Consider the following 12072-nt stretch of genomic DNA (forward strand, 5'->3'; position numbering starts at 1 on the left):
CAGACTCTGGGCTGAGCACAGAGCCTGATGCGGGGCTGATCCCGAGATCAGTTGATCACGACCCTGAGATCATGACGTGAGTAGAAACCAAGAGTTGGATGCTTAACCGACTGTGCCCCCCAGGCGCCCCCCGAGTGCTCAGTTTCTAAGACACTCAGCAAATCACTTTGCAGACACTGAGAAAAAACAGACCCTGAGTCTATTTCTTCACCTCTAGCATGAGAAAGGTAGACTAGATGATCTCTAAAGCTCCTTGAAGCTCCAAAGTTCCATGCTTTGTGTGTCCTAACTGGAGCTCAGACCAAGGATCTACCTGAAATGGGCAGGTCAGTCTGAAATGGGCGGGTTTGTGAGAATGGACGGGTGAGTGGATTCTCTTCATGCTGTTTTGCTTTCTCTGGCCCCAAAGTTGGTTGCCTTCCCTGTTGTCCTCTGTCACCTGATGTTTACTCGGAGAACTATAATCAACAAAAATTGCTACATGCAAGCAAGTTTTAGCTAGATTGACTTCTGCGCAATGAAACCAAACAGTTGCTCTAAGAATATATTTGCCCTTTCTCAGCCACGTGGCACCACAGACAAACTTCTCCCATGGCAGTGGGCCCCATTTGCCAATTTGTGCAGGTAATAAGCAGCTTTTCCCCTGGTCATGGAAGTTTTCTTGCCGTGGCATGAAAGGAAGGCATTGTCAGTTTTATTATTATTTTTGAATGAAAATGTTTTGAATCATTTGTATGATGACTCCTCCTCTAGAACTGGGTGGAGTAGTGAATAAGTTCAGGGAGGGCCTTACAGGGCAAGCGAGGCCTCCTGGTAGTTATGGGAGGGCATTTTTTCTTGAACAGCAAATACCTTACTTGACTAATTCCAGGTGGCCAAAGGGACAGTCATTCCACGTTCCACTGCTTAAATTTTGGTTCTTGAGATATAAACATGAAATCAGAGAATCACAGACCCATGTTTCATAGGGGGAAGGAAAACACTGATGCTTCTTCATATGTAAATATATGCATTTGGTATCTTAAGGAAGACTGGGTATGTGCTAACCTCTGGTTTTCTACATGCTCTCTGACCTAATACTTTGGATTTCCCATTTTATAATGCAGAGGGATGTCTCAGATGCTGCTAGAGACTGGTTCCGGGCTGAGTTAGGATGTTTTGGGGGCACAGGTACTTCCAAAGACCAGAAATAATACTATATTTTAAAAATCCTGAATTCTATTTCTTCTATTTGTTTTTCTTTTCTTTTCTTTTTTTTAGCTGAAGGAAGTGATTTTATTTTATTTTGTTTTCTGTAACACTGCAACAAAAACCCAAGCTATTAAAGAGATTAGGCATAGTTTTGAACCCATGGACAACATACCTTAAATGGGTATAAAGTCCTAGGAGGACCATGGGGAAATGGTCTTTCTGACTTCTGAGGTTAGAAAGAAATTGGAGAATACCCAGTGTCTATCCCGCCTCCCCTCCTGCCCCACACATGCGGTTCCTCGGCCCAGGTCCATGTAGATTGAGGAAGCCATGCTTGGTGTAGGGACTGCAAGGCTGGCTGATTCTGTAACTCCCTTTGGAAGGGCATTTCAAGCACCCTTCCTACTCATTTTCTTTCTTTCTCCATTCTGCCTCCTTTTCTCTAATTAGAGTTGCATATGTTTCAAAAGTAACAAATGTTTGAAAAGCAAGATCTAATCAGTCATCAGACTTATTTTGTAAGTTAAATAGCACCAATTTTTTAATCTTTGCTTCAAATCCTTAAAAATATTTTTAGATGTCTGATGAATTGTCGGTTTATTGCTAATTCCTAGAACTTTCTCATTTCACAACGTCTCTCAAATTGTGAAGATTCCTCTCAGATCAGCTCCTGCATAACTCAGAGCAGAAATACACATTTGTCTAAAAGCCCCGAGTGACCCCTCCCCTGCCCAGAGAGTTCTTTTTTGGCAACTTCACTTTAGGAGCAGCAATCCTGACAAGAGCAAGCCATATTCAGCAATGGAGGTGACAGAAGAGCTGTCAAGAGCAAACAACAGACCGACCAAATGCATCAGGCTGGGGCCAGTTATAAAAAGATCAAGTAGCTCTATACATCTTCTCAGCTCCTAGGCAGTCAATGGGTTTTAAATACCTTAAAATCAATAATTGATTTTCATCATAATGACCATGGGTCATTTTGAAAAGATGCTGCTCGCAAAGGGTATGAGCAGTATAATCCATTTAAAGAGTTGGAGAAGTGTGTTTCTTACTCTAGAATGCTTTCCAACCAAGTTTATCCAAGCAAATTTAGTCTTGGCATGAAAAGAGGTCAATTAGCTAGCAATTTTGCTGATACGTATTGTCAGAAAAATGTCAGCCAAGAGATTTTTCTGTTAGCAATGCAAAAAGATAGGGAAAGTGGGGGAGAAAAGAGGAAGGACAAGTTTCCTTGGGTAATTAGAAATAGGTAGAGGACTGGGTAGAACGAGGTAAAGGGTAGGAAGGATGTACCTGGCTCTGGGTTTTTATTTTGCTCAGACATTTATTTTGAACACTCAATTTGAAAATGTACAGCAACCTCCGGGTTAAAAATGGCAGACACCACGGGTCCTCTGAACGTGTGTGATAGTGTAGAGTAGGAGAAAGTAAAATTGGGGTTTCACCTCAAAAGTCCTTCCCCATGTATACGGTAGCTTCCTGGCTTTTAACGTAAGCCACCCTGTCTAGTGGAATGTGCACCAGGCTTGAGGACAGATGGGGGAAAAATTCCAGGAAAGCCACTAGTTTGAAACTATACCTATGTGCAGCAACGTGCTCAGCTTTGATGACAAGTTCATCTTTCTCTATCAGGATTGTTTTTTGCTTGTTTGGATCTTTATCAGATATGGAGCTTAGGTCATGTGCCCCTTGAGGTCATCAACTTGAACTAAGCTAAGCCCTGCAGAGGTCTGCAAATGTTCTCAATTAATTATTCACTTAACATTCATGTAACGAATATTTATTGAGTGCTAACTATGTGCCAGGCAGGTTCTAGACCTGAAAGAAATCGACCAAAATTCCCACCCTAACAGAGATCACCTTTCTGGAGGATATACATAGTTTCTGTATATGCTGGTTTGTTGTTGTTGTTGTTTGTTTGTTTGTTTCTAACCAAAAGGAAATCAAAGAGAGTGAAATGTGAAGCAAGAACAAAAAACACTGATGAAGAGAAAGGGTCCAACTGCACCGGGGGCCTCAGAGGCGAACTCATCCCAGATCTGGCTAGGCAGCAGGATTGACAGGGGAGCTGCTAGAAATACAGTGTGAGGTCTTACCCAAGCCTCCTCTGAATTTGTATTCTAGGTGCAAGGTCCAGGAATACATATTCTCAATAGCTCCCTAAGTGCTTCTGATGTGGCCGGTCCAGAATGGTGCCCAAACTTGTGTTTGGAAATCATTAAGCTAGTTGTTCTCCTGATGTTTGTATCTGTCAGCATTCTATCAGGAAACAAAAAACACATTCAGTTGGATAAATATTGCACAAACGTGTGGTCAGGCTATTGGGAAACCCCAAATGATGGCGTGGAGCCCCGAGGCTGGTCAAGGGGCCAACCATTAACATCTCCAAGCCTGAAGGAGTGGGAGGAGCAGGGAGGCAAAAACCTGGAGGCAGTGAGGGCTGGGTGCAGAGGGCTTCTGGACATGAGCTGTGACCTTCAGTTGCTAGAAGCATTCAGCTGGTTTGAGCCAAATCCCAGGGCCAGAAGTCCACTGAGGTAGGCCACAGAGGCCACCCTCTACGGTGCAAAGAAGGATGGAGAAAAAGGTGGACAGTGGACCTGAACGGGCAAATGAAGATATTCAGCTCAAGCCTTTTTTCAGCTGTAGGAATATATGAAAATATAGTACCCAGATTAATCTAAAGCCATATTCCTAATACTTCATGGCAAAATTGTCTTCATGAGTGATCCAATCTTAGCCTCTTTACTAACTTTATGTGGTACCCCAGAGACAATAAAATGGTACGTCTTTGTTCTTCCTCTTATTTTTTTGAGAGCATTAATATTTATTGAGTAATCATTATATTTCATGTATTACAATCATTTTATTTTAATTTATGAAACAGGACTTTGAAGTAGGGATTACTTTACAGAAAAGGAAATTAATGCATAAAGAAGTTTAAAAATTTACCTTGGGTCACATGGTGTATAAGTGGAAAGCCATGATTCAAGGTCAGATTTGTCTTCTATCAATGTCCATGCTGTTAACCTGTATGCTAATTTTTTAAGCCTCTCCAGGAAAATGTAAACCTGGTCTCTCTCAGTCACTTGGAAGGCTAGGTTCTAGGCCTTTTTCAAGAATAAGAAACCACAATTTCTTGCATTTTTTAATACGGTCTCGTATTCATTCAGTACTTACCAATTTTTGTGTTTGTTAAATATTACATATCTCCACGTTCATACTCAGGAAGCAATTTAGGCCTTGTGGATTAACCATTTATTACTTTATGCATTCATGACTCAAGGCTTAAGCACCAGGTTGGTACATTTTCTCTGTGCTCTGCAGGTACTTCTGTGCTTGGAACACAATTAGGTTGACCAACTGTTCCCGTGTGTCCCAACTGAGGGGTTTCCTAAGACATGGAACTTTCAGTGTGAAAACTGGGATAGTCCCAGAAAAACCAGGATGATTGGTAAATGCCAGTGTTCTGTTTGTTTGTTTGTTCTTAAGATAGCTTCAGTTTTGTCATTGAGAGCCTCATAATAAATTCTAAAAACATTTACAAAAATTATTGAAGTCTAATTTTCTTCACATTTCCCCTCTGTTTAGGCCCTGGTTAGGTCAATCCCTACAGTATTCTAAGTCTAGTTTCTGGTCTTTATTTAAGACAAATAAGCTGAGGCACAGAAGTCACATGATAGGATAGGGACAGAGAACTTAAAGAAGCTTCAGCCCAGACAAGTTATCTTGGTGGTCAAAGTTGGGATGGCAAGTGCTGAAGGATCTGGGTCGTCCTTAATACAGCCCAGATCCCCATGTCCTGCGATGTCAGTCCTAGACATGTGGTACTTGGCTCCAAATGCAGAGCTTATTACATGATGTTGTCATTGTGTGTTTATTGCTTATCTCCCTTGGTAGATGAAGATCATTGAGGACAAGGGCGCAGACGTCTCAGGATTTAAACTGGGCCTGTCCCATGGCAGCAGCCCAGTGACTTGTTGGGTAATATCCGGGACACAAGGGAGGTACATTTACTCAAGATTCGTTCCTGTACTTTCTCTACTCATCATGGAGCTTGACTTTGGTATCATCTTTGAAATATACAAGGCACTTGAGGTGGGGATGGGGGAGCAGGGTATCTCACGTTATAGGAGAATTGTCTGCTAAATAAGTTTTCCAATCTCATTCCCCAAAGACTGATGTGTCCTGGGGACTCTGCCAACTCTCCCCCAACTCCACAAGCATCAGGGTACAAAAATGAAGACAGCCCCAGGTCCTCTAGATTTGCTGGCTTTCTGACTCTCACATGGCCTTCACCTTTCCTTGTTGTTTGGGGGATGCCAGACTAATGAAAAAAGTTTCTTTTTAAGGGGGCAAAGATTGGGTTCAAGTAAGTGACTGAAGCTTCTGTAGGAAAACTTGCAGGAATCCATCCATCCTGTGTGGTCTTACTAAAGGTAGAGGGAAAGATGATGAAGAAGGAACTCATACTTAACAAAGTGCTTATTTTGTGCCTGGTACAGTGCTAGTGTTTTATACATCTAAATGCATTTATTCCATGCCAAACTACTATGAGATTAATTCTCATTTCTACTTACAAGTAAGACTGAGATGTGGTTGTACAACTTATCCAAAGTCAGATAGCTAGCAAGAGGCAGAGGTAGCATCTGAAACCAGCTCTGTTAAACTCCAAAACCTCCACCCTTGTTTGCTAATACATCATCGTGAAGCATCACAGGAGCCTCTTGGGGACCCTGAAAAATCTCTGGACTGGCTCCCTGGGCCACCAGCTTTCTTCCAATTTCTGATGTCACCCAGATAGGAAGCATGACCAAGAAATGTTGAGTATTTCCAGAGAAAGCCTACTGGATGCACGGAGCTAATAGCAGGGAGGTAAGGGAACCTCTCTAAAAGGAGGACCTGAAGAGTGGCAGAAACCATGGCTTTGGGACTTCCTCATATTATCAGGGGGAGAAGATCCCATTTATAAGTGCTAATGAAGCTGTGGTTCAATTTCGCCAGTATCAGTTATTCACGGAGAATTAACAACTGCTGAAGATCGCCCCAACCCAGTATGGCCAACAGCTGGCCTTCTGTAGTGCCCGGCCTGCGTGTTTGGGTCTAGTCTTTTGAAGATCAGTGCCCTCTGGAGGTTGAAGTCAGAGAAGCAAATGCAAGAGAGAAAAGTGACACTCAGAGTCTTCCATCTCTGCTCCTTATGTAAGTCCCTGCCTCGAAGTCCATTAGAACAAAGGCTGGGGGACCTCGGAGGAATGTTTTTTTCTAGTGTGACCCGAGTAGCATGGACTAACCCATGGAACCACTGGGTTAGTCCTGGGGGAATCAGGTGTTTCCTCAAATCAAAGCCCCAGGTGCTGGTTTGTTTCCCATGCTGGATCTTCCCACGGACTCTATCCTATTTGCCTGTCTCCAGCTAATGAGGCCTTGGGAGTAACCCTCCACCAAGGCAAATTCCCAGTGAAAAAGCAGTACCACTACACATGGAAGACTCAATGCCAGTGTCGGGTGTTTTATTTGTTAAGAAACAAGAAGGCTGGGGCACCTGGGTGGCTCAGTTGGTTAAGCGTCTGCCTTCAGCTCAGGTCATGATCTCAGGGTTCTGGGATCGAGCCCTGTGTTGGGCTCCCTGCTCTTCGAGCAGCCTGCTTCTCCCTCTCCTGCTCCCCCTGCTTGTGCTCTCTCTCTCTCTGTGTCAAATAAATAAATAAAATCTTAGAAAGAAAGAAAGAAAGAAAGAAAAAGAAAGAAAGAAAAAGAAAGAAAGAAAAAGAAGAAAGAAAGAAAGAAAGAAGAAAGAAAGAAAGAAGAAAGAAAGAAAGAAAGAGAAAGAAAGAAAAAAACAAGAAGGCCCGGAGAGCAGATACAGATTAGCTCTATGACTCCGTTCCTGCCTGGCAGTCAGTCCCAAGGCAGTGGTGGCAGGGGCTGGAGAGAAACCAGCTTAACATTTGTGAGCACCTACTGTGTGCCAGGCCCTTCTTTAACTCACTAATTTCCTTAAGAAGAGGAGAGCTATCCTTTGGTTCTTTTAAAGCCCTTGGTTGGATTTATTTCTAAATGACCAATTTGTCCCTTAAATAGGATGGCCCATGGTAGGAAGAGGTGAGAGCATAGTGCAAGGAAATGAATGGTAGCACAGTCCCAATGGGGTGAGCCTGGGAAATCTTGTGCCTGTAGTTAGGGTGGAGGGGCATGAGAGGGATTCCCAGTCTCTAAGCCTCCTGCTTTTTCTTCCCAGCAAGAGTGATTCAGGAAGGTCAGATTTACCATCAGGTCTAGGATGCCTTTGCTACTAATCTGGTCCTGACTTGAAGACCCATTTGGATAGCTGGGCTTTGATTGTGCTCCTCAGTCTCCAATTTGTGCCTTTTTCCTGTGGCTGAGACCTTGACGTGGTAAATGAAGCAGACAGTTGGTGTCTCCACCCATGTCCCCCCAACCTGTGCCATTTCTGAGTTCACTGGTTCAACTCGCAACCACCAGCACCTGCGTCCGCTTGCCTGTTGGCTTTCTCTAGAGGAAGGAACCCACTCTGGATGTGTGCACAGCAAGGCAGAAGGGCCGGTGGCGGTGGGGGGGGAATGTTGACATCCACCTCCCTGGGAGTCTTCAACCAATAACTGTAGGAAATCCAATACATCGACAGAGTGTAAAGACAATGTGAAACCCGGTACATCTGTAAGATCATGCTCAGTGGTGATGCTTAGAAGGTTCGCTCCCTTAGAATGCCCATGAGTGTCGTAAAGGCAAAGATTGGGCCTTTACTAGTACTGCAAATCCAATGCCAATTTCGGATAACAGTTCTCTGAAAATCACTGCTGTGGTGTTGGGCAAAATGGTATAGCATTAATTCGAATCTAGTTTCAGGGGGTTTAACGGACCACAGTTTCTCCCCTTCAATCCTGGTCACTCGGAATAGGTTTTGTATTAGTTATCTCTTACTGCGTAACAAATTACCTGAAACCTAGTGGCTTAAAACACTAATCACTTATTGTCTGTCACGGTTAGTGTGGCTCGGGAACTCAGGAGTGGCTCCTTGGGGTGATGGATCAGGGTCTCTCATTAGGTTTTCATCAGGGGTTGGCCAGGGCCGCAGTCATTGGAAGGCTTGATTGGGGTTGAGGATCCCCTTCCAACTCTGCTCATTTCCATGCCTCCCTATAGGTGAGATGCTCCAGCTATTGTTCTTGCGAGCCTCTCTGGAGAGCGGCTTGAGCGTTCTTACGGCATGGTGGCTTCCTTACTCCAGAGTGAGTAATCCAAGAGGCCGAGGTGGAAGCTGCAGTGCCTATTCTGACCTAGCCCCTGAAATCACATACTGTTGTTTCTGCTCAATTCTATCGACCATGGATTCAATGAGGAGGGAGCCTACAGAAGGGCACTGACAGCAGGATGTGAGGATGGCTGGCGGCCACCTGGGAACCTGGCTACCGTGGGTTTCTAGGGTAAAGTTCATTCAACTCAATGTTTTAGGTGAGAAACATATGGAACAAGATTCAAATTACATTGGAAAGTGCCTGTTGACAGGACAGCCAGACACATTTAAAAGGTTTTTATTTTATCATTTCCCATAATGCTATCTATGACAATGGATAATGATCTGTAACCTGTTTGTCAAACATTCTATGGCCCCCAGTCAAGCTTTACCTTAACACGGAGGTGGCAACCCCTTAGAAACATATAAAATGAGTCGCACTTGAGCAAAACAGAGTTTTGCTTTTGACGAAGAGGAGTCAGCTCTCAGATGGCTGCCTTCCTTTTAAAACCCTAAAATCCACGAATGCGCAGAGATGTAAGCAGATCCTTGAGCCCAAGAGTCAGGCTAGAGCAGGGTCTGGGTATTGCTACCTGCAGGTGTGTTCTGGGCCAGGATGTGGCTGCACAGTGGAGCCCTTTGTTGTGCTCTTGTGCATGGAGTCCACTGGCCTGATTGCCTCAGGGCTCATTTCCTGAACAGGAAGGTTCTACCACCTGGTGGACAGATCTCTCCAAAACAAACAGGCCCCACGCCTCCAAACCTTGAGCTCTGTGCTGAGGCCTGAACGCTGGAGAACAGAGACAAACCATGGACTCATCATCAGTGGTAGCAAATACAACTGCTCCAAGAAGTTTTTACGTCCATTAACTTCCTGCTACCAGAGATCCAGTCCGGCCCCCACAGGAATGGGGAAGAAAACAAACCAAACCAAAAACCCCCCAAACTTAAGGAGGCAGCATTGAAAGGACCCAGGGAAAGAGAAATGGCAGCAGTAGGCATGCTGAGCTTTATTTCTCAGTCGTGGACATGGCCTGAAAACCCTACTCGGACCTCATGGGAAGTAGTCCCGTGAGCCATTCAAATGTTCAGGGCTATGGTAACTTTGCCTCATGTTGTCAACTGTTAAGATACAGTCTCTGTTCCTTTTCCACAATAACTTTCTGAGGGTGGTATCATTTGCTTCTGGCTGCACTAACTAACATGGCAAGCCCTTCCTCTTTCCCTCTCCTGCTTTATTTATTTTTTCATAGAGCTTATTACTATTTCGCATTGCATCCCATGTCCACATATTTGTTTATATTCTGAAGATCTCTGTGTCTATCTAAAGGTATAAGGTCCACGAGAAAACAGGGATTTGGTCTGTTTTGCTCTTTGCCATATTCCCAGAGCCTAGTAATTGTAATTGTATTACATTGTAAATGTAATAGTAATCCATAAATAATTGCTGAAAAATAACTTTTGCCTTGAGTCAGCTATGAGAGGTTAAAGAACTTTCTGCAAGGCCTTTTGTGTCCAAAGTTGGTGCACTTTCTATCATGTTGTGCTGCCTGCCTCTCTGTTTTCTGTGCCAGGGGCCCAAAGCCCAGATTTTAGGAAACGGAGGCCACAACGTTGCGAAGCTGGATAATGGAGGAGCTCCCACTAGAACCCAGGTCTTCTGGGATTTAGTTACCCAGCCTGGATTCTGCTGCCACCAACAAGCTAAGGATTTTGCACCAGTATATAAAGGTAATAGTTTGGTTGGAAAGCGTGCTCTTGCTTTTCCCACTGTGGCTGATTGGCCTCTCGGTTGGTTCATGGGTCCATAAATGCACTTCAGGCAGAACTCAGCATTGTTACCTTCCACTCCTGTGCCCATTCCACCTGTCACAAACCTGGCATGCAGGGAACAAGCTTGAAAGCAGGTACACATGGCTACTCAAATGTCTCTATCTAGGTTTCTACATGGGAAGGGCTTCCGTTTACAGCTCTTAGTGAAACATTTGAATCCATTTGGGGAGCAAGTTCTGTGGAAGTTGGGAATAGATCTCATTTGTCCTGTGTGTCTTTTCAGGGTCATTTGACAATTCCTCATCTATCTTCGGCTTGACCGAAGGTTTTCTTCTTTGCCCACACCTGGCTATCTTCTTTGCTGCTCTGCCCTTCTCCCTCCTGAGAGCTAAAAGTCACTGTCAGGATTGAAAACACCCAGTGAACCCCCATGAGCTTTGGTTGCCAAGTTATGGAAGCCTCAGCGATCACTCCCTCATGGCCATTTGCTCGTAGAGCCAAGAACAATCAAATACATCAGCTGGGAGTCGACCCTCACAAGCAGACAGGTTGGCCCAACTTCTAACTCTGAAACAGCTTGGTGGGGGAGTCTGTTTCTTTCGAGAACAAATACATGTTTATACCCAAACGATGCAGTTCGGCGTGTTCCTCCTGGATCAGTGTTGGAGCCCATGAGCCTTTTGTGCTCATTTGGTGGATTTGTTACACTGGACTCACCTTGCCCATCACTGCTGGGGTGAACTTCTCCCTCTGCTCTGTGCCTTACGAGCCAACAAAAACAGCACTGTCTGATCAACTACTTAAGAACTGCACCAATCAGGCAGAAAATAAACAAGGGATTTTTTTTAGGGGGGGGTCCCTGGATCACGTGGCATCAAGTGACAGCAGTGTAAATTTTCCCAATAATTTGTCACATTTCCACGTTGTTTTTTTCCCTTTGGAAAGATAGTATAAAGGGAGCAGAATCAATGGAAAGAGCTCATGAGTCTTGGAATGCGGGTTCAAATCCCAGATCTTCCATTTACTGACTTTGCACCCTTGAGCGAGGTGGCCAACTTTTCAAAATCTCCTTTTTTGTTTTCATCTGTAAATCAGGCACAGTAACAACTATCTTGCAGAGTTGTGTTTGAATAATGTGAGTATAGAAACTGACAGTGCTCGGCAGATAGCAGGGTCTTCATACATGGCAGTGAATATTATTTTATTATATTATAATATATAATAATAATAATATTATTATTATTTGTTAAGTACCTACTATGTGGGTCAGGATTAGGGCAGCCATAGTCTAACGGAAAGTAGAGAGAAAGCCAGGGGAAATCTTTGTCACTGCCATCTTTTGTGTTCCTTGGACAAGTCAACCTGACTGGGCCTTCGTTTTTAACATCTTTAAAAGTAGGGGGAAATGTCATTCTCTTCACTTAAAAACCAGAGAATTGGTATTTTGGAGAGCACACTGGCCCAGATACTGTACTAGGTTTTCCTGAAATGTAACCTCACATCACACAACCCGGGACTGTTGCTCAGAGTTTACGTGTAAGGAATCAGAATCTCAGAGAGGTTGACTAATTTAGCCAAAACCATGACACCAGTGAGTGGCAGGGTTGGAATCGGAGCCTGGATTTTTTTGACATTTGTTTATATGCCATTTATAAAATGAGATATTGTATTAAAACTTAATAAGCACTAGGTTTATTATTACTATTTTTGTCAAGCTCTCACTGATTATGTTTTAAATACAGGGTTAGGTGATTGGGATCCTAAGAAAACAGGAAATAAACCCTGACTTTGAGGGACTGAGACTCTCATAGGGATCTTGTGTTCTTTGGCACATAAAACTTGCCTTCCTA

This window comes from Phoca vitulina, unplaced genomic scaffold, assembly GCF_004348235.1.
Source record: "Phoca vitulina isolate PV1807 unplaced genomic scaffold, GSC_HSeal_1.0 scaffold11, whole genome shotgun sequence".
Classification (NCBI taxonomy): Eukaryota; Metazoa; Chordata; class Mammalia; order Carnivora; family Phocidae; genus Phoca; species Phoca vitulina.